Source organism: Anabas testudineus, chromosome 5 (assembly GCF_900324465.2).
Source record: "Anabas testudineus chromosome 5, fAnaTes1.2, whole genome shotgun sequence".
Taxonomy (NCBI): Eukaryota; Metazoa; Chordata; class Actinopteri; order Anabantiformes; family Anabantidae; genus Anabas; species Anabas testudineus.
Window position 1 is genome coordinate 8,369,874 of NC_046614.1, and position 26,246 is coordinate 8,396,119.

Below are 26,246 nucleotides of genomic sequence, written 5' to 3' on the forward strand. Positions count from 1 at the left end.
GACCTTTCCACAGTGTGTCCACTGAGGCCCTTCTTTCATTACACTCCTGCCTGTCAAACCTTCCCTCTCCGCCTCGCCACCCTGCTAAACGCTCGCCGCCAATCAATTTTTAATAATGCCAATTGCCATGCTGCCAGGAGGAATGGGGCGGGTGAGGGGGGGTAGAGAGGAGAGGAGAAAGCTCGGGATGAAAGGGGAGGAGGGAAAGGTCAAGGTTTTGTGTGATGCAGCATCAGTGTTTTACGCAATATCTTTTTTTTTTTCCTTTGAGTTTGCTGATACAGTCATCATCTTAATGAATCTGTGAGCTTTCAGATGATTCACCAAAGACAAAAACCTTTGAACACAAGGGCACCGTGTCACGATGCAAACACAATTAATGCTCGGACCTTCACCCCTTTCTGGCGCTTTTCTGCTGCTAATATTAAATCACATCGCTCTCCATAACATTTATTTAAAATGGAGTTACCCATTCCTCCCCCTCTCTCGTCTCCTCCCTCACTTTGACAGCCAAAAGAACCCGACTAATGTTTTTAATGTGCTGTGATGCATTATTTATCAAACTGGCTGTTGATATGGAAAAAAAAGAACAGGAACGGAAAAAGGAAAATGGGGAGTTGAAAAAAGGAGTTAAAAATGTGTAAAAGTGAAAAAGAGAAATGATGTGAATAAAAAAAGAGGAGTAGTGGTGATGAGGCAGATGAAAGCGGGAGGGGTGAGAAAGAAAATCAACTAATTAAAAACAGTAACATACTGTAAAAAGAGGAGGGGAGTGCTTGAGAAGAGGAGAGGCGGGGAGGAATGAGGAAAGGAGGACATAGGGGGAGATGAGGACATAGATCAGAGTATAGGACAAGGTCAGCCCAGTGCTCCCAGGGGTCCTATAAGCCTGCATACATATGAGCACTTTTACCGTGACCCATACAAATGGTGTGGCCTCAATCTGACCTAATTGTGTTCTACCTCCACCAGTTTTGTATGCAAGCGCCAGTCTTAACCTGCATGGTATAAAGCAGCACTGACCATCTAAGGATACTCACTCTGCCCAGAGTTGTGAGGGACTGTGTCCAAATTATTTGTGAGCACATTGGTACTGAACTTTTTGACGTTTAACTCCTTAAAAGTTAAAGAGTTAAAAGTCCCATTTAAAATCAAATCAAGACAATGTTGTAGTAATGATGCCGTCCTGCATGTATACCAAAACACCCCTCTATAATAGTGACATGTCGCCTTTTTATGTATTGGAACAAACCTTACAAGGGAAGGCTGAAATAAGATGAGAAAAAAGATAATGGAGCTTCCCCTGTTCTCCCAGCAAAAATAAAATCATAATACCATTCCCCCTTTTCTGCCCTCCAATGATAGTTTTCATATTATTCAACTATTATTTCACAATTCTTCTCTATTATTTTCACTTATGAGGCAAATGTTTATTTGACTTAGTTTTAATATTCATTATTAAAATGTTGAATCCACTGAACTAATTTCGCTGATTAATCAGTGAATGCCTTAATTTGTCACTGCTAGTTGAACAGCAGCATGCGAAATGTCTGCTCATACATTTTTAGATACGGTTCAAAATAATATTAAGCGGTTAAACAATTATTTTCTTTTGTCACTGAGAGCTGAGTGCAGTTTCATGGGCTCTCTATCTGTGGCATCCATTATCCAAGGCCCATAAACTGCTTCAAGGTCAGTTTTATCATCCTGCTCATAATAGGTTGAGTTAGCACCAGCCCACTGGACAACTGATCCCAAAACAGTTGTTAAAACCGGACGCTGACTAGCTGGGATAGCTCCCCTAGGATGTCTGTGGTGGTGTTAGTCAAAGCCAGATGGCAGTATTGAGCAGCAGAAACAATACAATAGCTAGAAATTACAACAGGCTCTTTATAGCCTAATGCCAGGATGGAAATAAAATGCCTTCTACATTTACCCAAAAAGCACTGCGCTGCACACATACATACATACATACATACATACATATGGAAACACGTGTGCACACGCCCGAGTAGGTGAGATTACACAACCAAACACGCAGAATCACAAATAGGTCTATGCATTCAAGCATGCATGAAAATATACAATGGGATACAAATAAGCACACGCGCACACAATAGATATGTAAATGTATCCTTGTGAGTCAACATGTGCAGTAAATTGGCTCATCTCTCAGCATGCACACCTAATACCTGTACTTTTTCTTCCCAGCCTTGTAAATGTGGCCGCCTATTCAGCCGTGCATATGCCTTTAAAAACACCAGCGGCTGCACACGTATACTCTCTCACACACACACACACACATACACTCACACACACACACACTCACACACACACACGCGCACAGGCTAAGCTTCATTGTTGCCGAACGTCCACCTCAGCAGCCTTGTGTTAGAGTGGCCTTGGTGTACCACATAATCGAAGGCTCAAAAAGAACTGCGGCTACACAAAGGCACGAGGGTGCACGCATACACACACACACACACACACACTCTCTCGCTACACTCCTCTGTTGATTATGTAAGTCAATGACAGTGCTCTGCCTCAGTGCTGCCATAGATTCCCTGCTAACTAGAAGCTGAGGGAATACATGGTCTGCATGCAGTCTGTGCCGTACCAAACTGGTGAGTCATTCTTCTGAATCAAGTCTAGTACGGCCTGGATGTCTAGCAAGGCCCAAAACAGTGTGGAACTATGGTTTGCCTTATTGGATTCTATTCTTCAAATGGGGCAAAATTGAAGTCCTTGATCTGAGTTTTGCTGCTTACTATATTGATTTCACTGAGTGCAAACCACAAAAATTAAGTTACAAAAACAATGTTACAGTGACAACTCTATGGGATTCCTGTCCACCGTGTCTCTGTGTAGCACCCCGTTATGTCAAATGTGCTTAAAATGCGGTTTATTACTAGTTGCTCAACACTGTGCAAGAGCAAGCCTCCAACAGAGCATGCGCGCCGATACGTGCACAACACACACACACACACACACACACACACACAGCCACAGTAATACACAGCACTCACAAGGACAGGGGAGAACACAGTCACCCACACTCCCATCATTGTCTGTGAAGAAGAATATTGAAAGTATGCTTTACGAAACTCGGGAGAGGAGGTAGGATTTTCTCATTTTCACCCTCGTCTGGCAGATGTGTTTTTCAGAGAGGGGGAGAGAGGGAGAGGGAGTGGAGCAGTGCAGGCCAGGTCATTTCATTATCACAGTGAGAAAGCACTCCATGAAACTCTCCCAGGGAAGCAGGGAAGGCTGCCTTCATAATATTCCTCCTCTACTATTGTCAAAACCTGCTCTGTTTTACATTCTGCTGCTGATGGCCCCTTTTTTCCATTTCCATTCGCTTTCATTCTGTCTCTGTCCCATTTGTATGTTGAGATGTTGAGTGTGTGCTCTCTGTTCATACATATACACCATTTACTGATATCCTATGTGCGCTGTATCTGATATCAAGTGTCTGAACGGGAGCTGCTGCAGATGTCGAAATTCTCTGCTCGAGCAGTACCGCAGGATATAAATGTAACCAAATGCCTGTATTCATACTGTCAAATGAACCACTGGCACTTGACCTGGATCTGCCTTCCAAAGTCTCTCAGCATGCACAACACTCATCTTGGGATGGAAACATGCCAATGGCAACATTAGCTGAACAAATATGGTTATAACCCTGAAACGCTTTTGGAAAGCTGAGCCCTCGTATGAAGAGTGAAAAAAAAACCAAAAAAACATGCAGCGACAAGATTAGCTGAACAAACAAACAAAAAAACAAGGCCAACAACATTTAGCAGGTATGTAATAGAATTCATTCCTGCTCACAAAGAGGACAACCTGTTTTAAACCCAGTGATTTTACATTAATTCACTCCCGTAGAATACCTTATGCATTTCCGTCCGAGCTGCTGCAGAACATGTAAACATGTAAAATGTTTTATGTCATTGACTTTTGCCACCTCGCAGAGTCACAGAAGTAGTATTTCACAACATCTGTTGCAAAAAAATAAGGCAGCTCGCAGCCTTGCACCACCATTTCCCCCCCATCGGCCGCAGAGAGAGGTGCTGTAATGTGACTAATGCAGCTGGAATCAGCTTGTGCGAGGGATGAAAGTTATTTTCCCCATGGCACACGGTGTGTTCATTGGGAGCGAAATTCAGGTCACTCAGTCAAATAGCAACACCTCAGCTCATACGCGGTGATCTTTTTTTGCTGATCGCGGCAACAAAATGTTTTTTTTTTTTTTTCCAGCCAGCGAGTGGCTTTTGCAGACAGTTCGAGAGAAGGAGTTGCTTTTTTTTTTATGTAACATTTAGTTTTGGAATTTTTAATTTGTTAACGACATGCTAGCTCATGTCCTATTCAGCACCACTGAATAAGACATGGCAGTTAAAAATACGTTTCTATTTTAGTGACAGCTAAATTAAGATAGTGGAGAAGCTCTTTTTTCTTTATTGGGTTTGAAATATATTTGATCTTATGGTGTTGACATGCTTGGACCCATGAGCCACTAAGGCCTGCGCTTACTGGCAAACAGAAAAAGCTAAAGGAACGTTAAAGCCAACATTTTAGGTTAACAGACAAACAGCCATTTGTCGTTTTCATGATGAAGCCAGCGAACATCAACTGCTATCATCCATAAAATGCTCAGAATCCAATGCGATGTCCAACTTTTAGGTGAGTCTGCTGCAGCGTTGATACATGATTGACAGGTGATGAACGATCGGATCCCATGTGCTTTTCCCTCAGGTATAATTTTCATTTAATGTATCTTTCCTCTTTTCTATCCCCCCAAGTTCTTCATCCTGACATATGGCCAAACAGTAAACTTTCCTTTTCATGCTAAAGCGAAACACGTTGTGATTGTGGAGAGATCAGTGTCTGCGTGTGAGGGTCAAAAGGACTATAAAGCAAAACATCCCACACTCTTTCCTGTTGCTTTGTTATCTTTTCCTTTATCCCTCCTCATCGTAACAGACAAACGGAGATGGGCGATCTGTTTCGCGTCAGATCAAGGATGAGCATGAGTATTTTCTGACAACAGGATGACCTGGCCCCAGTTGTTTGGGCTGGGATTGAGTGGCATGCTGCAGTCGGCTTGTGTGGACAGGCGTAAAACACTGTAAATACTGAGGGAAAAAAAAAAGTCATACTGATGAATTATGGATTGGCACACACTGTGCTTTCTTTGGATGTTACGCCCCAGCACTGATGTGGCTAGAAGAACAACAACGCGACTGCAGCGTACATTATGGCCCTGGCCCTCATTCATCAGTATTTCCTTATATTCCCAATGTTGCCAGATGATGAAATACTGCACCAAAGCCTGCTTTAATGCAAATGTTTTTAAGGACCTGTTACGCACTCATTTACTTTTACAGTGGATTTAAATGTGCAAGCTATGGAATTGAAGGATTTGAACAGCCGAGGTTGCAAGTTATGACCTCACGACACACATATCCTGAAGTGTTTTCTTTATCATGTCCCTAAAATCTTTACCAGAGCAACCTTGAGGATGAGCAACACAGTCGCCATCGTCCTGTACCTGTTTCTATATGCTGCTGCTGATGTGCGCTCCGTGATGCAGCTGTCCCAGCCGACGTCGACCGAGATCACTGTGCGTCCACAACGGCGGATGAAAAGGAAATGCAGAGATCACAAAGGGATGCGAGGCTCTCTGCTCCACCCTCTCTGATCACTGCTGATTCCTTCATCCACATGGCTTTCACACACCTCTTCATGCGCTCACAGAACTCGGAAACAGACAATGACAGACATGCACACGTCCAAATCTGATGCAACCTTGGATGAGGAAGCTCATTCGTGACCTTCGTAAGTAAAATAATCACAAAGCCCAACTTACTGTAACCTTTCATCTGCAGATTCATCCTGCTGTTTCTTTCTGATTACCCTTAACACTACACTTTTGCACACTAACTAGCTCTAAAAAGTAGCTTCTCCAACTTTCTGAAGACCTGTTGTCAAAAAGCTAGTTACAAAACACAGACATTTTAAAAGCTGCAAGTTATCACACACCCCCACTCCTCCTCCACTCCTTTTCTCTTTTGCCTGCAGTTGGTTGAGAACAGCAATGCTTTTCTCACATCCATTGTTTGATCCATTTCACACCAGCCCACCTCTTTTTTTTTTATCTCCTCCTGTTTTCTTCTTCTCTCACTGGCAAGCAGCCTGAACGCTTGCAGTAGTGGGACGGCGTTCGAGCAGTTTTGAATGAGAGGTTAAAAACGCAAATGTAGCGCTCTTTCTGTTTTCCTTTCTATTCTTATTCCACATCTTATTATTTTTTTGTCTCCTCTTCTCCTCTACAGGAATGAATTTGAGTGTGAAAACTATTTTTTCACGCAAAGTTATTGCATAAAACAGTGTTTCCCCCCCACATTTTTGTCCATCTTTTTAATGCTCTACCTGAATAAGAATCGATGTGGCATTAGAGTAGACAGGATTTACGCTTCCTGCAAATGTTTGAATGGGAATTGACGATTGAGGATTCTCTTGTCACACAGTAACTGGATGGAAGAAGCACATCACCTGCACCCTGAAATGATTTTGCCCTGCCAAAAACTGTTATAGCTTCACTCTATGGCCTGTGACATGCACTTATATGCACTATATAAATTGCACTCTCACTCCCTTAAATCTCATGTGCAAATGAGATGCACACACAGATGCATGCATAACCCTACTGAACAGCATACAGGACATAAACTGGGTCAAGTATTACATACATTTTGGTATGTTGCTTGATACAAAACATCACTTCTGACTCTGAAAATCTTTTCTAAGCCCTGAACACAGATTGATTATCACACCGCAGCTTGATTCATCACAAAAAGAGGCACTGCTAATGGAGGACAATGCCAGAGTGAGAAACAAATAGGCTGCAAAGCACACAAATACACACACACACAGACACACAAACAACACAACCCCTTGTGATAGTTACATAATTAGACGTACAGCACCTTGGCAATCAACAACTCTGATGTTGCCACGGGGACTATAAGCTTTGACTAAAAAAAGAAAGGATCTATATGTGGAGGCGGCTGAGGGTGGAGGTGCGGAGTGAGGCAGCGAGAGAAAGAAAGAGGAGAAGACACGGAGAATGAAAAAGTGTGAGAAAATTGGTGTGAGAGTGAAGTGAAGGTGTTGCTGAGGGGCTGAGCAGCTCTCAGTTTATGTGCGAGCGTCTGCGTGTGTGTGTGTGTGTGCGTGTGTAGTTCACCTGCGTGTGTGTGTGTGTGTGTGATTAGAAGCTTTCAAACGGTGCGCGCGCACCTTAGCGTGTGTGTTTGGATGGGTGCTCCTGTGTATGTAAGCTTAACAAAAAAAAAAGAGAAGAAAAAAACAACAACAAAACGACAAGGACAAAATGTGATGGAGCTGGTTAGTTAGTGAGAGGAAGAGAGAGAGAGAGAGAGAGAGAGAGATAAAAAAAGCCAAGTAGAAAAAGTGTCGAGGACAATTTTCAGCCTCTCTCTCCCTCTAAGCTTACTGCATTGCCTGGGCTTTGCAGCATATAGTGAAGATTAGGCCAGACGAGAAAGCTATAAATTCTACTTTTCTATTTCCAGAGGTGAACATAAATCATGGCTGGTACTGGCGTACCATCACTGGGGTTTTGCTTTTTACTTATCTAATGAATAAAAAAAAAAAAGGAAAATAAAGAAAAACAAGTTCAAAAGCTGTCATATTCTGAACCAGGCGGGTTGCTTTCACTTCTATCCTCCTGCAACTTTTGTCCTCTTCTCCAGCCATCGCTGAGGTACAGAGACGATGAGTGGGTTTTCCATAATTACTGTGGGGATATTCATGAGCTGCATATTACTGGACTAGGTGTACTGTATGTGTATGTGTGAATATGTGCGCAGGGGAAGAAAAGAGTGAGAGCTGACTTGAAAGGCCTGTGCATATGAAACATACCTTACAGCATATGCAAATGTAAATACAGATACAAATAGCAGCATGGGGCAAATGCGCTATTAATGCACTTGGCAAGGAAATGGCAACAACTCTTGTGTTTAAATATTCACACAAATGTGCACATCCGCACGCTCTTTTGTGTGTGCACACAAGCACACTCTGTGTCTCATGAGGTTTGGGAGTGAGGAGATGGTGTTGTAATGAGCTGTCAGTCACAAGCCTGCTCTTGTATTGGAAAAAGGCAGAGAGAGACATGGTTATAGAAAAAAATAAAAGCAAAAATGAGAAGCTACAAAGCTGCATTACAGTTAAAACAGATGGAGGTTTGTCCGCATTAAGGCGGTTAAATGTGAAAATGCATCTTTTTGCTTTTGTCTTTGCTTGTGATAATGGTCTCCACAGAGGATGAAACAGAAAACACCTGCCTGAGGTTTAAACATGCAGGACGGTTAAGAAAACTTATTGTTCCTTATTTTAAATTGGGAGCTGTAAATCGTCATTTAAAGGAATAGGCTGGTCATTTTCTATATTTTTAGTATATTCATAGCTTTTTCGCCTGTGCCAAACGCATTAAGAAAACATCCGTCAGACACACTGCTGCGATGAGTGACATGATTCTTCACTGTCGCTGAAGATTCTCGGTCACCCAGCTGAAGTTATCTGCAAGTTGGGTTGAGTCACGGCGACTGGACGTCCTTCTTGTTAGGTTGAAACGTTTCACTACTCATCCAAGTAGCTTCTTCAATACCAAAATACAAGGGTCAGGGGGACCATCACGTTTACAGCCACTCAAGTTAGAATCGATGGTTATCTTGACAATTTGGAGCTCCCTTTAAAAAAAAAAATACTAAGGACATTTTTTTTGTGATGGGAATTGTTGAAAATTGTAAAATTATAGAAAATAACTACTCTTATCCAGTTAGTGGCAACCAGTGGAAACTGTAGGAAGTCCCTGCAGTTCGGCACCTCAGACTCTGTGAAAGCCTCAACTTGCCGTTTTACATTTTGTTCTTTAATACAAACTGACAGGTGAGCTTTAAAAGAGCTGGTACTTAGATTTTATGACCTCCAGACAGTCAGGCTAGCTTTCTCCCTATTATCCAGTCTTTTTGCTAAGCTAAGCTATCCATCTGCTGGTTGGAGATGCATATTTGCCAGACCGACAGACTGGTGTTGATCTTCTGATTCACATTTCAGCGAGAGAGCAAAAAAGAGCTTCCTAACATTTTTTCACGACAGATGTTTGATGTTGGTTTTGTTGGGTTGCAGATCAATTTCTCCTTATGTTCAGGTGCTTCATCTTACCTGGATGTCATTTTGTTTTCACCACACATTCATACTGAGAACAGCACTGTATTAAATTACAGCTGTGTTGTTGTAGCTGCGGTTTTGAGTTTTAAGGCTTATCCAGAAGACAGTACTGCATTTTATAATATAAGAATACAGCAGAAACAGTAGTATAACCCAAGTCATGTTGCAAAGTTATTCACCTGGCATTGAATTGTGTCAAACTGGCACTGGCACCGCTGCAGGTGACACATAATAGTGCTCATAATAGAATGAATAAGGAAAGAGGGAAAGGCAGGAAGGATGTAAGGAAAGGCTGAGAATGATGCAAACACAGAGTGTGAGAGTGTGAGAGGGAGGGATGTCCATGTCTTTAGTGTCCAACTAAAACCCTGCAAGGCCTCCTCCTCTGCTCTCTCTCCAAACTCTGCCCTTCCCTGAAATGATCTAGACAGACAGATGCGAGACCAGCTCCTTTCTCTTTTTCTCATATACGTACACAGTCATACTCCTTTTCTTGGCTGCATATTTCCATCAAATAATCACCAATGCCACACTCCCCGGGTGATTAAATATAGAAAAGGCAGAAAGTGAGAACGGAAAGAGAAAGTGACGAGTGTTGGGAACAGAGGAACAGAGAAGATCGAGGGAGAAAAGAGAAGAGAGGAGTTAAGAGAGGAGGAGGAGGAGGAGTAAGAAGGAAGCGATACAGTAAAATCTGCCTGTTAGGCTCCGCCAAAGAAACAACAGGGAGTTTTTCAGTAAGACTGCTCTACTGGCTCCCAGCTAGAGCCCAGGTGGGCGATGTGAATGTTCTCTCACTCCCACACACTTGAGAATCGAAAAATATGCACACGCACGTGATTGAATGCAGATACGCACATGCTGGCGCTGATGTTTAAATGTACTGTACCAGCCTGCCTACACACAGAGAGCGTGCACACACGCACAGTGTCAGCAACAACACATACGCGGGCAAGAAGCTTTCGTCTTTGTCAAACGTCAAGGACGCCCACAGCCAAAATGTCAACCTGTCTCTCATCTTTGTCTTTTATTACTCTCATTCATTCCTATACTCACACTGATGGCTTCGGATATTCAGTGCCCTGTGATAATGTCAAAAGCTTGCTTGCTCTGCAATGCCACACATAAGAAAAAGCCTAGAGGAGACTGAAAAGGAAGACAGACCGTGAAAAGGATGTAGCATTGAAAAAGAAATTGAACTGCGATAACAATATATATATTTTTTTACTTGATTGTAATTTACAATGCACGCCTTTGTTTCTATGTTTGTCTTTCTTCTCTTCAATGTGTTTCGTCAGCCCCCTCCTTTTTCTGTCCTCCTGCAAAAGCGACGGTTTACCTAAGGATAAGCGGAAGGGAGTTGAGAAACTAAGTGTGAAAGAGAGTTTTAAGTAGCGCCAACAGTGCAGCAGTAAGTTCATTCCAGGGGAGGAAGGAGAGAGGAGGGAGGAGAGGGGAATACAATTTCATTATTAATGGAGGAAAAGTTCCTTTCAAATTGCACCTGTAAAGTATCTCCAGCTGCCTCTTTTCGATCAAAGAGAGAGACTGAGACAGGAAGAAGCGTGGAGAGGACGTAAACGAAGTGGGGAGGAAAATGGCGGGAAAAATTGTATTATTTTTTTTATTTGCCTAGTTTGTCTAGTTTGATAGCATTTATTGTCTTACACTTATTGTGCAGTCAAACCACTGGGGCAAAGTGGTCTTTGCACTACGTTTTGAGCATGTCACTCGACTTCGGTGTTGCTGCTTGTCATGCCACACCAAATGAGACTATAGCATCAAAATCTACATGTGCATAGGATTTTGCAAGGGTGCTATTTCTTCTCTCCAAATTACACAATCTCATGTTAAAATGTCCGTTATTTAACGGTTCCCCCACTGCACAGTAACACCAGCTTTGTGCGTTCGAACAGAGGAGCTTCTGCTCACATGCCACGCTCCCTTGGTATTAATTTCAGTGTGATACTCTGATGCACTTTGCGGGAATGGTGCCAAAACACTGTATTTCCTTCCACATTTATCTCATCTTGGGGGACACAGACCCCCTTTACATCTGCCAATAAATGTTTCAAATGAACTTGGAGTTTGTCCAGACTTAGCTTAACCACATACAAGTGCAATTCAACCACCTTAGGGTTGGCCAATCTGATTTTAAATTCAGATACAGTTACCTACTGAATAGAAAGTGATTTTTTTCATCTTTTTTATTTGTGATTCCCTTTGTGATTAAAAAGATCTGTCAGTAGCTTGCACCATTCATATAACCAGTAATTGATTGTTATATGAGACATAAGGCTATTTTTTTGCGAAGGAATGTTGTCAGCCTGCATGTGTATTACTGCATTTTCTGAGGGAGTGAAGTGAGATCGATTCAGTGCAGATCACTGAGATGCATTTTAATGAAATGCAGAATAATATCTCTATATCAAAGAGCTAAGCAGTGGAGACCACTGGATGCTTTGGTTGTGAGTGCTGATATCAAGAGTTACATCTACAGCAGGTGGGGTACCGCTTCCAATTGTCAGACCTCCACCTTTAACATCTAGCCATTCCAAAAACTTCCCTTGGGATATCCCATATGTCAGGGGTAATGTTTTATGCCGTATGAGCTAAAGTTAAAGCACTTATGCAACTCTGCGGTGGAGCAGCCTTTATTTTCATTACCTGTCAGGATAGGTATTATGTCATTCTTATGACAGTGCTGGCCAATATGTCAGCCTCTTTAGGCTGAGTACATCCATCTGTGTTACTATATATCTGACTGTAATATCTCCCTGGCTGTTGGCCAACTGAATCTTGGTCTGCCAGGGTTGCTACTGTATCTCACTGTATCTCTCCAGCTCTCTCCTCTACCCTCACCACCCCCACGGACCTAAAAATATTGGACATAGTGATAGGAAAGTAGATGCTCTAGCCAACTTTTTACATCCTTTAAAATCCATGAAGAGAACTGACCATTTGTACACTTCCAAGATTTTCTGCGAGGACCAGAATCCCAATCTATAGCAAAATGCACAAGTTGTACATCCAGTGGTTGCAAAGACATTTAGCAAGTAGAAATCTTTAGATATCCAAGTAAATACTCTTATGGAGGAGTGAGGCAGGATGACTGATTTCAGCGATAGTTTCACCCCTGCAGAGTTAAGAGGGCCCAGTGGCCTTTGGGAGCAACCTGTCACAACTAGAGAAACTCCTACTGGGGCCACTCTGTTGAGGTTTTCTGCTGGCTCCCAGGGGGTCCCCACCACCACTTACCCGATGAAACAAAAATCAATGACTTAATGATCCAAAACAGGAAATAGAATGAGAAAAAAAGAAAGTCTCTAAAACAACAAAATGTCTTTTGGCAAGGGACATTCTGTCCTGGGCCTCCATTTGTTTGTTTGTGTGTGTGTGTTGAAAGAAATTTACTGGGATGGGAAGTGAGTGTGTGTGTGTGTGTGTGCGCATATATGCACGCGCAGCTTTGAGAAAGTGAGCTTACCCTAGCTTAGTGGCGCAAAACATATTGATTTATTGATTGCCTGTTTCACCCCCTCGCCATCTCTCTCTCTCTCTCTCTCTCTCTCTCTCTCTCTCTCTCTCTCGCTGCCTGTTATAAAGGCTCCGGGGACTCAAGACTGCAGCAGGGACTGAAAAAGGGCCATGAGCTTGGGAGAGAAGCAAGAGGAGAGAGTTAAAGAAGGAGAGAAAGAGGCAGGAAGCGAGGGAGGGATGTCCCATCTGAGAGTTGATCCAGCAGCCTTTTAACCAGGGCCCCTACATCATTCAGATTTATGAACTAAGGTCATGACCACATCAAAACCTTGACCTATCTGCAAGGATGCCGATTTATAAGCACCTTGTAGTGGGGAGTGGTGTGGACTTGGCAGGAGCTGGTATTATTCGCCTTGGCCCTGGCTTCTCTGTGGAGAGAGCTGGATCACGAGCTCATTGGAGGAGAGGCTCGCTGTAATTTGTGATTAGCAGACAGGTTGTGCTTTATGATGTACAACCCCCGGCTGGTGCAACTCCCAGTTCAGAAGGATGTCACTGTCCCATGCCAGGAAAGCTTGCTGTCGCACTAAAACAGAGCAGAGAAGTGGAGGTCAAGTTCGGACCATGAGTAGTAGAGCTTTTTCAAGATCTGCTAAGTCATTTTCAGCTGTAACTGTTAGCATCCTAGCAGGAAGCCATAACAACCCCGCACAGGCCTTGAGAAATCGCTGGACATTGCCACAAAGTATCACTGACACATAATGACACTTAATGGGTCCGTATGTGCAAATGCTTAAGATGACAAAATGGCATCAAGTGCACTGTGTAACTAACAGAAACATGTGTCACCATCGATTTGTACACCCTCCGGTTGCTTATGACTCGAGAGGGATGCTTATGACAAGCATTCCGCCATGTTAGCCTAATGTCCCTTTCTAAACCTGCTCTCTCCATAAATTATGGACAGGATGAAATACGAGTCCCTGTTCGACAGCCCTTCAATTCCCCCTCCCAGGGAGACTAAGCGCAAAAAAAACATTTGCCGCTTTTTTTTTTTGTAAATCACAGAACAAACGATGCAAAGAAATGAGCCAAAGTGAACTGCCTCGCAGACGTTAAAGTACTGTGAATAGCAAAAAAAGAAGAAATCCACCAGGAGAGAAAGTGCAATGTCACAGAGAGACAAGAAGACCACAGTAGGTTTTTCCATTTACCCCTCACCGGTTGCCTCCCTGTTGTCATGACAACTTTTTATCCTAGGGCTGATGTTAGTATTCTTCCCCTGGAGGCAGTTGGGAAATCAGGTACTGTAGAGGAAGGCTACAGGGGCTGGAGCCTTTCTATTCTTAAATAGACAGCATCAGGCAAATGCAATTACAAACCTGAAGAGGGCCTGAGTCAAATTTGATAAAGGCAGAGTCTACATGGTGAAAGCCTGCCACTCGCCTGAAATGGCATAGCCAGGAACTGACTGGATACATGACTTTGTAGAGTGCACAACAAGAACAGCCATTTTATCTTTTAAACAGCTCAAACTCTGTTGATTGAGTGAGACCTAACTCTATAACACGGTCCATTTAGGCTAAATTCTCAATTCCTGTTTTTATTACCACTTAACACTTTGATTAAAATATGGTTAGGTTTAGGATCACTGAAATTAAGGATAGGGAATATACATAGTACACAAACATTTGTGAGTATCTTTTCTGGTGAAATCTGAGACTAAGAACAATCAATAATAGTTTATTTAGTGTGAGTACTCTGTTTTATTGTTAAGGTGTTTGTTTTGTCACTGGTGTATGTTTCTACAGTATTTTGTTTGCCTGAGAGGGTGTGTTGAGCAAAATCTGTCTACTCACAGGGGTTAAAGAGTTCGATTGAGTCTTGGATGTCACCCTTTCAACCCCTGCCAACTTACTCAGTTTATGAATGAGATGATCTGTTGATGTACGAAGACTGTGGCCAAATGTCTCTAATTAAAGTCAGAATGACTGAAAACACTGCAACACTGAGTTGCGTTTGCTGAGGGATGCCCACTTTGCACTTTTTATTACTGAAAACCTGGAGAGGAAAGGTTAATCGCACAGAGCACAGTGATACAAGTACTAGTATAATCCTATTAAGTACACTACATAATACACTGCCCGTCCATAAAAAGTCACACACTCTAATATTTCATTTGCTAATTTTTTGCCAAGATTTGATTGATGATGTGAGAGTCAGACCACTGAACAAAGTCTTCTCCAGCACATCCCAAAGATTCTCAATGGGGTTAAGGTCTGGACTCTGTGGTGGCCAATCCATGTGTTAAAAATGATGTGTCATGCTCCCTGAACCACTCTTTTACCATTTGAGCCCAATGAATCCCGGCATTGTCATCTTGGAATATGTTTGGGCCATCAGGAAAGAAAAATCCACTGATGTAATAACCTGGTCATTCAGTATATTCAGGTAGTCAGCTGATCTCATTCTTTGGACACAAAACCTTACTGAACCTAGACCTGACCAACTGCAGCAACCCCAGATCATAGCACTGCCCCCACATGCTTGTACAGTGGGCACTAGACATGATGGGTGCATCACTTCACCCGCCTCTCTTCTTACCCTGATGCGCCCATCACTCTGGAAAAGGGTAAATCTGGACTCATCAGACCACATGAACTCCTTCCATTGCTCCAGAGTCCAATCTTCATGCTCCCTAGTTTTCTTTTTGTTGCTTTTCTGTTAAACCTCAAAAGCTGCAGATTACATTTTCATAGCTTTACGCAAATGATGATTTCGATTCTTTCCATCCAAAACCCATCAATGTTCCATCAAAAGACAATATTAGTTACAAATTAAAGTCTGTTGACAGCAGATCATAGAATTTGGATTCAGTATCATTAGGTAAATATAAAATCTCATTCATTTATTAGGTACAATCGCTTCCGTTTGGTAAGAATTGTTATATTCAGTGTATAACTAGTATATTTAAAATCAAAATTATTATTGGTACCACAGTAGTTATGGTTGTTACTTTTTATTTTTTTTACCACTCAACAGCCATAGCACCTTAAATTAATCCAATAATAACATTTCTGGGCTGATTATATTGAACTCTTTAAATGAACTGAAGGAACCAGAAAAAAAGACACACTCCTGAACTCATGAGCTTTTGTTTCTCTCTCTCACACAAGCTATTTCAACACATTAATGCGGTGCTATCTAGTTTGCCCACACAGGGTCATGGCACTGATGTGAAACAATTATTTCTGCTTGGTTTAGACAGCCAAAGTTTAAATATCAGTCAACTTTTGTGATGGGTTTCGAAGGGTAAATGCCTGTCAGAAATCACCATTCAGGACTCGCTGTTGACTGATAAACAGACTAAGCCTTTCCACCTTGTTTTAGATGAATTCAGTGCCTGGAGACATGCATGTTATTTATCAAACAAGCTCACTGGACTGGAAGAGTGGTTTGCTTGTCATTCGAAGCCCACCTTGCATTGAATCTGTAAATTGGACCTCTCTGCTATTGCATATGCATTTAGGACAGGGTCACAGTAATAAAACATAGTGGTTGGATATGTATTCTGCTGGATTTGCAAATGGTTTTGTATTTTCTTTTTTTTTTTTCAGCTATAAACCAAGGTGCATTTTTATTACATGGTTAAGAAACAAACACAAACACTGCAATTGCTGACACATGTGGACTCATATATATGCATTTTAAAGGGACATGTGGCAGTCATGAGTGTGCATCACCTCATAGACTGTAACAGCAGCAACCTGCACTGCTTGTGGGCACACACCACAAAACCTTCCTTGAAACACTAAAGAAGCTACTTGGATGAGTAGCGAAACGTTTCAACCTAACAAGGACGTCCATGTTGCCATGACTGAACTTCCAGCTTCCTTAAAACATTTGTTTTTTTGAGAGTCTGCTTCAAAAGATGAGGGTAACCACTGATTTCCTTTCCTTATACATACTTTTGCATAGAGTTAGGTCATCTGCATACAAGTGCTATACTTCACTGTCTCGAAATCTTAACCGGGTCATAAATGAAGGTGATAGACAAGGCTTGATGGATCTGCTTAGCTTGATACAGAAAGGACTCGGCTGTAGTCAGTCAGCCAGTCTGTAGTATGATGTTACGTTTTTTCAATTGCCTTTGAGTGTTGACAGCTATGACACATGACGGGATTAATCTGCTGGGTGGTTCTGTCATGTTAGGGGAGAAAACATTATTGGAGCTCTAATGATGTCCCCACATAAGCTGTCTTTTCTGCTATGAATAGTGTATGTAGCGTATCACCTCCAGTTCCTCAGTGATAAGTATAATGCGCACAGCAAACCACGCTATATTTGGTAGTTCTGGGAGGCTCTGGGACCAACCATTACTCAAGCGCTGGAATAATGTAGTCTGACCACGCTTGTTGAATTACTTCATGGTAAATATTATTTAGGAATGTTCCCCATTTGAGCACAAACAAAGGTCTTAAAAGTAGTTTTGAAACAGTGCCTCGCTCTACAAGTCCACAAATTTTAGCTACCAAAGCAACACCCACCCTAGAATTTAAATTTTTAAATGATGTGCAACTGACTTGATTAATCCCATTTAATTTTTGAAGTGTGTGAGAATGTCATGTGCAATTGCTATAGGACAAGACAAGACCCATACACACACACACACACACACACACACAATTAGTGAGGAGTCACCACTTATTATGTGCAGTTAATGAGACAGTTAAGTTAATATCTTTACATATGGATAAGATTTCTTTGAAAGCAAATCCCTGTTGCTCAAAACGTTCCCCTACATCAAAGAGGTCAACTAAAGTGTAGCTTAGGAATAAAACATTCTGTGCACAAATAGAGGAATGAAATAGACTTTGTTTGCCTCTGCAGAGGATTGAGAACTGACATGAGCTGAATGTTATTTTATTTTCCATTACTACGAGATTAATTTGAATCAGGAAATTTTAATAAAGAATACAGAAACTGCACAGGGCACAGAAAGGGGAACAGGCGGAAAGTACACAGAGGAGAAAAAGGTGCACAGAAAGCTGAGGCTGACATGCGATGATACATGCATGGTAATTCATGGATAAGGGGAAAGAAATAAGAAAGGGCAGCAGTCAAAAAATAAGGAAGCGTCCTGTTCCCCAGTCAAAAGAGAAGTATATTACAAGACTTCCCTACTTCATCATCAGTTTACTTTGAGCAAATTTGAACATATATTTCAAATTTGACAACTTTTTTGCCATGGCCCCTCAATGAGCAATGAGCACCTGACAAGGTGGACATTGTAATGTCTTAATCTTTTTTTCTAAAAGAAAGCAAAAAAAAAATGAATCATCTGCAATCTGCACGCATGAGGCCAAACAGCCAAAGAGCTCCCAACATGTGGGCTAGATAAACCTGCTCTCTTGGAACTTTGCCTGGACGAAAAATCAGAGTACACTTGTAAGAACTGTGCATCTATATACCTGAAGCCAGCCAGGAATCTGCGCTGTGGGCTTAAGTCAGGCATGTGAAAATATAGCATAATATGATAATGAAGTCACTTGTCTTTAGTCTTTTAACAGCATGTCGACAAACAGCTGTGACATGAAGGTTGTTGTCCACATGACTTGCAGAATAAAACCTTTATCCAACAGAGGGCAGATCATAGCTGGATCATATCTGGCCAACACCACACACCCTGAAGACTTCTGACAGCGAAGTAAAGCTAAGATTTCTGGGTTCTGTTAAAAGCAAGAATGTCTCATTCAAGGCCCCATTGACATATGTTATAATATAAATAGGAAAATATTCAAGTTTGGAGTTAACCATAGCAGAAACTCAACTACACATTATGTGTAGTGATGCGGCTCATCACAAGTCAACTAAATGTCATTTATCAGCAGCCTTCAATGAGCATCATTTCACAGCCCTAAAGGACAATCTTAGGTGTGCTTCCTGTCTTCTCACCTACACTCCCATGCTCCTTTGTTTCTCTTCTCTTGTCCTCCTTCACTCCCCTGTTGGCTCCTCCTTCCCCACGCTACCTTCCCTCTGCTAACGAGCAGGGTAATTACGGCTGGCCCAGGCCAAAAGGAGAGAGGGAGGCGGAGGTGGAGAAGACAAAATGGGAGGAGAGGAGAAGAGGAGGAGGAGGAGGAGGAGACCCTGCCTAGTCTAGCCTGGTGCTCCAGAAAGCATTAGTTCTCTCCCCTTCTCTCCCTCTCTCTCTGACACATAGCCCTGCGCTTAATTAAACATGCCTCAGAGGGATGCAGAGAGAGACTCGCACGGAGTGGAGAGAGAGAGAGAGAGAGAGAGAGAGAGAGAGAGGAGAAATTGAGTCCATGTTGGCAAAGAGTTAGAGGAAGGGAGAGTGAGAAAAGTGAGGGTGATGCAAATGCAGAGAGAGAAGCAGATAAGAAGCTGGTGATGGAGTGTTAGAGGGGGAGGCTGAGGGAAAGGTGGGAAGATATGGCAAAGAGGGTGGAAGGGTGGGTGGTTAGTGAGCCAGAGAGAGAGAGAGAGAGAGAGAGAGGGAGAGATGGAGATAGACAGAGGAGCTGGAGGGGGTTCAGAGTGAGGTAAGAGGGCTGAACAGGAGGACATCTTTAGAAGAAAAAAAAAAAACATGAGGTCTGATGGAGACAAAAAGGAATTAACAAGTGGGGAATATCGAGGGGCTGTGGTATTACTATAATATATGAAAATAATAGCAAAGATGTTCCCATGAGACTGTGAAGTACCTGCTCCAGAGACACCAAAGTAGTGAACTGGCACCTAGAAAGATATCTGCATATCTGCAGCCTCATTTCATGACAGAAAGAGAGAGGGGAATGAGACTGCAATGTAAAGTCTTGCTAGGGCCAATCGCCACTGAACCTATAGCACACACCGGGCATGCCCAGTGTGCCCCCCAAATTACACTGCTACATTACACATTGCTTTTGAAACATTCAGATACGAACTACCAAAACCTAAGACCAACTATGACAACACTGCTTCTGTTCGGGAGAGTTGACAAGTATCACCACTCATTTACACACATCGGTGAACAATCCAAGTACCCCCATAATGTGGCTTTTAATATTCACAAGTCAAAATCGTCCACGGAGCATATTTGAGTGATGTGTAAAAAAACCCAAGCACACGTTTATTAAAGAGAATGAACGGCAACATGCAGAGGACTCATGCCAATTAGTGGACTTTGTTGTTGTGAATAATACACTAGGCTAATAACAGCACAATTATGAATGTGTAATCACATTAAGGGGACATGGAGACTGGTTTCAACCTGGTAATGATGGCATGCAATTAGAGCGCAACTGTTATCTCCAGGATCATATCAATAATTCATCACCACACACATTTTGTGTTGCCCAAAGATGACGTCCAATGATTAATAACAAGATACATGCGTGTCTATCTGTTCTCCGAGCGCTGACAGTTGATGCCACATAATTGGACAGAACAGTTCCCGCAGATTTGAGAAGGGCTGAAAGAGTTGGATAGAGAAATTAAAAACGCACACACACACACACACACACACACACACACACACACACACAGGCCAACTAGTCTCTGGATTTAATTGGAATAAGGTAAGTATCAGTTGTCAAGCAGTTGTTAAGACTTCAGAAAACAGATACTCTGTGTGAATCTAGTGTTACTTTTATTTTCAGAAAATGATTTATGACAAATGCACAAAATAGAAAAAGAAATAATAATGCATACTAATATTGTTTTCAAGGAATTTATGTAATTTTTAATGTAAAAGAAAGATGTATGAAATTTTCCCACTCAGCTTCTCTGTCAGCCTCCATTTGCAGAGATTTATTTACCATGTTTTTGCTCTCTGGGCTACGTTATGTAAGATCATCTAAAACCTTCCACATTTGATGAGTCAAGTTTTGCTGTTTGAGGGGTAAAATGATTCTTTGCTAAAGCCCAAGGTATGAAAAACAGAGAACAACAATCAAAGAGCCAAAACATTTACTCCCACATATAAAATACATCGTCAGTACAGCTCCCGCAGAGGGAAATGAAAACAACTTTCTCAAAGCTTAATTAAAGAATAGGAACGCTGTCGTCACAAGTCAACTTCCACTCTCAACATCGGAGCTCTGGTAGAACGAGCTGCAGCTCTCATGCTTGCACGGGTGTCGGCAGATTTGCAGATTTTCTCACTGGTCTGCCTCACTGGTGCAAGAAAGGCACGGCAAATGAAAGAATGTAGCACTACCAGATCCTCGGCATGGCACCGAAAAACCGATAACCACAAAGACATGAAGGAGTGAAGACGGGGAGATGCGGGGAGTGAGCAGCCCGAGACAGCGCCCGTGTTGTTCACTGCAAGCAACTTTGGAGTGCATTGTACTTTTAAACTTTAATGAATACAGCCCTTAAGTAATGAAGTAATGAGATCAAGAGGAGAAAAATAACAGAGAAATCCCAAAGAGGCAGCGAGAAACAGACAGTGAGGGAGTAGAAAAAGAAAGAAAAGAAAATGCTGCGTCATTAGTGTTGACTCAGCACCCATTGAGTAAACACACCAGAATCATAGTGTGCTCAAACTGACCAGTATGCTGTATGCATATACACACACCTATAACTCACTATTAAATCACTATTGATTCACGGCCCGTACGTTGGGAGTAAAATGAGGATTTTCAATTAATAAATCATTTGCTCCTCCATCATCAGTTCTGTTTTTACTTACTGTTACTTAACTACGTACATTAATGCAGAGGAGGCGATGAAGAAAACACATCTGTGAATGATCTATGCGATGCATTCTCACTCAAATGACAGACAGTAACAGACAGCGTTTGCAGGATTTTGCAGCTGAGCTATTTCCTGGAAGAAATCCTCGGTGATGGCACAAATGAAAGTACAAGTACTGTGTGGCTGGTATGAGCAGAGACATTCACCAAGGCTGAGTGGATAAAGAACAGAGTGCCATCTGCAGAAACCCACACTTAAAGTATAAAAAAACATTATTTCGCTCAGAGGGAAGCAAACATGCTTAAATGGAAAAGCAGCTGTCTTTGAGTTTGAGGAAGAGGCAACATCAGCATTGCGTTTCCAGATGAAAAAAGAAAAGCTATGATGGTGGCTGAGTGATGCAGATATTTTCCTCGTGAACTGACTGAACTGCCATTTATTAGCTGCAGTCTAGATTGACTTATATTATTATTTTGGACGAGTGCCTAGATTGAGATGCAGTTATTTGGATGTGTTGCCAAGTACTGGTGTGCAGTAGGTCCAGTGGCAAACTTGCTAAGCTGCAGACATCTTTAGTTTGATAGGAGGCGTTGGTGTATTGTATGTGTTTAAGGCTCATCACCCTGTGTTAGATATTATTGTGCCTCTGTAGACATGGTTAGTCTTTTGTGTTTGTCTCACTAGTGTCAATACTAGTAGATTGGGGGAGCTGCTGTCAGTCGAGTCAGACATAGTTTCAAAGGGATCACTGGGAAATGTAGTGGACGGACACAAAAGCAATGTGTTCTAAAAATCACATACTTAGTCTTACCAAATAGAAGTTTAAAAGGCCATTTACATTTTAATTATTAGCGTACATAGAGCGCTGTTTGTGGCGCACATTAAAGGAGAAAATATACGCTAAGTAGCTTACCACTAAGTGTTCCTGTAAAAGCCATGTCGAAGTCCTTTACTGCCAGGGAAGATGTGTTACTGTTCTGTAAATGAATTATTGGTTGGACTGGATCCTTGCCAAAGACAACCTTGCTGTGGAACATGATTGTTAATTAGGTCTACATGTGCTTAAGGGCTAACAAAACTGCACAAGCACCACATCTCCAACATCCAGCTGAGAATGCACCACAACTACAACCCTATCTTTGCTTCCTTGAGTAACTTTACACGCCCAAACATCTGACTAACTACCTCCAAATGCTGTGCCCTTTAGCATTAAAAAGCAGTTAATGCGCGCCTCGATTTAGCCATCTTTCATAAAATGCTAATATTCTGTTTTGCAACTGGTGGGGAATTCATTTGTCTGTTTAATTTCACAGGTGCCCTTAACGCTCCGATCAACAACAGACGCTGCTCGTGAACAGGCGGCACCATCTGTGTGCAGGGAGTGCCATTTGCCCTGAAGTTTTTGCTGTTTGCCACCAAGCACTAACACTCCACTGAGAAGCCTGGGTCCATGCATTTTTGGCCGTCATTTATTTGGCAAATGCAATTAAAAAGCTCCCCCACCTTAAAGACGGCACGTGTGGTAGAAGCCACGTCTCCTCTCCTAATAACTGGTAGTTATTATTTGCTGGACGCGGTATCATTCACACCACTGGTGCAGTTGTCACAGCCGGCGTGTGTCTGAGACGACAAAAGGAGACGCAAGAAAAAAAAAAAAAAAAAAGAAGAGGATCTTCACTGTAACGGAGAATCTGGGCGGGTTAGACTCCTGTCCAAAAATGTTACAAGGTTGTCCCAGGAGGGGCATAATCCATCAAAGTGATTTTTCTTCTTTCTTTCTCCCACCCCCTCCTGTTCTGCCCCCCCTGTCTTCTTTGCAACGTAATCATTTTCCTCTTACGGGGTGTGACATTCATAAAGGATGCTAGTGCAGGGTGCCATGTCTTGCCAAAGTCTGGGATGAGTTTTAGAGGTGTACTTACAGTGTGCGATTGCCAGAGGTGAGTTACATTGCTCCTCGAAAGACCTACCCTTCTACCTGCCCTTCTTGCGCATAGTTTCTTTAGTCCTGTTCTTTGTCTTTCCCTCCTTTTGTCCTGTCCAACATTGATTAGTTATCCGCAATACTCAGATAAGAGCCCTTGGCTGTACTGCCTTTGGAAGGCCATATTCTCTGTACCTCTAGGATTTACTGGTTGATCAAAGCAGCTGCATTACTGTAGTTAAAAACAAACAAGAACGATAACTAAGAACTGGAACCCACTAGTTCAGATGTGTTAAATAGCTTGATTGAGTGTACAAGATACCCGATCCCAATCAGTTTTAGATTTACCAATGGGACTCCAACTCTTCCATCAAATCCACTGGAATAAGTAACACTTTACTGAGCTAGGTGACATATGGAGCCTGTCTCTGAGCCGGTCTCTAATAAGTACTGGTTATTCAGCAGACAAATAATGTCCTCAGTGAAATGGAGCTGGAGTCGGTGCTTCATTTTCTGGAGTAGAGAGTTTGTTCCTCTGTGGAATTCTGTTACAGTTTTTTGGTGGCAAGAACACAGCTGTTCAGTCCCTTAAACACCTTTTGTTTTCAGCAAAATATCCTTTATTCCAAGTTTCTTGGGAGCCTCAATGGAAAGGTTGTTTACTTATAGTCGTCACAAATATGCTAATAAGCTGTCTGAACATACAAACCTTACTATCACACACACCTTGTGAATCAGTCTGGTCGCCACTCTTCCCCCCCCCCCCACCACCACCACCACCACCTCTGCAGATTCCTATTTCAGTAATGACGCTGCAAAAATTTTATTCTGTTGATGTGCGAGTGCGCTGAATGTCACAGCTCTTTGTCAAATATGTATCCCGAGTTAAAACACACACACGCACGCGCGTGCGCGCGCGCTCTGGAAACGAGGCACGCAAAGGAGGCGGAAAACAAACATTATTTGACATGTTTGTGGCACATTTGGTTCAGACGGTGTGATTCCCTCCGGATCTAAGAGAGTGGTAGCGAAGGGGAAGGCGGTGTGGGGGGAGGTGGGTGGAGAGAGAGCGAGAGAGAGAGACAGAGTGAACCCTGTCAGAGCAATTGTTCTTCCATGTGGAAAGGTGACAAAAGAAAAGTGTGAAAGGGTTCACCAGAGGGAGGACAGAGAGAGAGGAGAGATGGATAGGAAGGGAAAAGGTTGCAAGAGAGGCTCTAAGAGAAGATTTTACATGGTTGCAAGCAAGCCGGCACTACTGTCGCTGTTTAAATAACGTTAGTGCACTTTATTAAAGGAGAGGTTCAGATCTACAACAGTTCTCCCGTGACGCCCCTGCGCTCAGCAAGTTCCTGGTCCCTTCTGGATGCGACTACACTTTAAGAAACAAGTGAACAGAATCCACCATCCTTGTTCCTTTCAAGTTACCACAGAGCGTTAGTGGTCTGAGTTAGCAAAATAAAGTCCTGGTAGCTCGGTTTGTTGTTGTGGAATCAAACCTACATGTGCCCAGAAAGTATCCCTCAGCAAGGAATTTATATCTGGGGAAAAACAAAAACAGGGAATATTGTACTTCAAAGACTGTTTATGTAGAAGAAACCCACTTGATTTTGCTAACTCAGACTGCTAACACTGCATATTAGCTTCAGATAAACTCCACAAACCCTGTGGGTTTCCCCTTGTTTCAAAAGCAACTTTTCACTTTTTGTTTATTGTGCACATTTGATCGCTGCTGTTGTTTTTTGTAGCTTGTCCCAAACAGCCAACGTCCTTAGACTGTAGGTGTTAGGTACCAGTGTTTCTTAAGAGAGGGGCCTCGTGTGTGTTTCGGAAACAGCTCGACCTCCTACTCACTAGGAACTGAGGCCTTTATGCCTCAAGTGATGCCACCTAGTACAAATGTACAGGTTAAGGGATCACTTCAGGGCCCGAAGAGGACTAATTATTACAGCAACCTGTAACTAAATACAAACCTGTCTTAGGAACAATCAGTCTCCTAAAAATTATATTTCTATACAACCAAATTGCAGTCACAAATGTGAATTTGTGGCTTACACAAATGCAACTAGATCATGTTTCTACAAACTTTTTTATGTTGCTGCTTTATGCACTCGCAGACATTGGTTAAGGTTAGGAAAAAGACTGTGGCTTGGCTGTGTTAAAGTGTTTTAATTCAGTGTAACCTTTCTCCAGCCCTTAACAAAGTGCTTTTCTCGCCTGAAGCAATCGATCCGACACTGGACTCAAACTTGGGTCTGTGTTTTGTCAGTTCTGCGTATAATCCACCCCAAACTGGGATTGTTTAGAAAGACACTTCACCACATTTCACATCACTTCTCACATGCAGGATGCACATGCACAGAAACTCGAAGTCTTTCTTCGCCTCTCACACTACAATATGTTTTAGGTCTGTTGGTCAGAGTTGATGCTCCCAGCAGTGGCACATCAGGCCATAATGAAGGCTTGTTGCACACAGTCTGGCAGTGTGGACAAACACTCTTTCCTGTTTCCCCCCTCATCCACACACACACACACAATAACAAACACACACACACACACACACACACAGAAACACTTAAGTGGATGAGTCAGACCAACACTCTTCCTGTTTCTCATACACATAAACACTCCCCCAGCAGAGTCGAGGCAAGTTGCAGAGCCCCCGTTAGGGTTATATGGAGGGACAGAGTGTTCTGAGTTACAGCACAGTGCCGCCACTCTCCACGGCAGCACCATACAGAGTCCATAAAGCATGATGGATGGCCTATCATCATTTACCTCTTTGGTGACTTCTCAATGCTGTCACACCCCACCAAGCACATGCAAGAGAGGTGAGACACATCAAAACAGGCAGGCAAGCAAAGGCTGAGCATAA

At 42.5% G+C, this 26,246-nt stretch overlaps 1 protein-coding gene across 1 annotated transcript in view; it reads right to left on the minus strand.

Moving 5' to 3' along the window:
* The window catches only part of celf4 (CUGBP, Elav-like family member 4), a 74,114-nt gene that overhangs the window by 16,721 nt on the left and 31,147 nt on the right, over positions 1 to 26,246 (minus strand). The gene's annotated exons all lie outside the window — the stretch shown is intronic.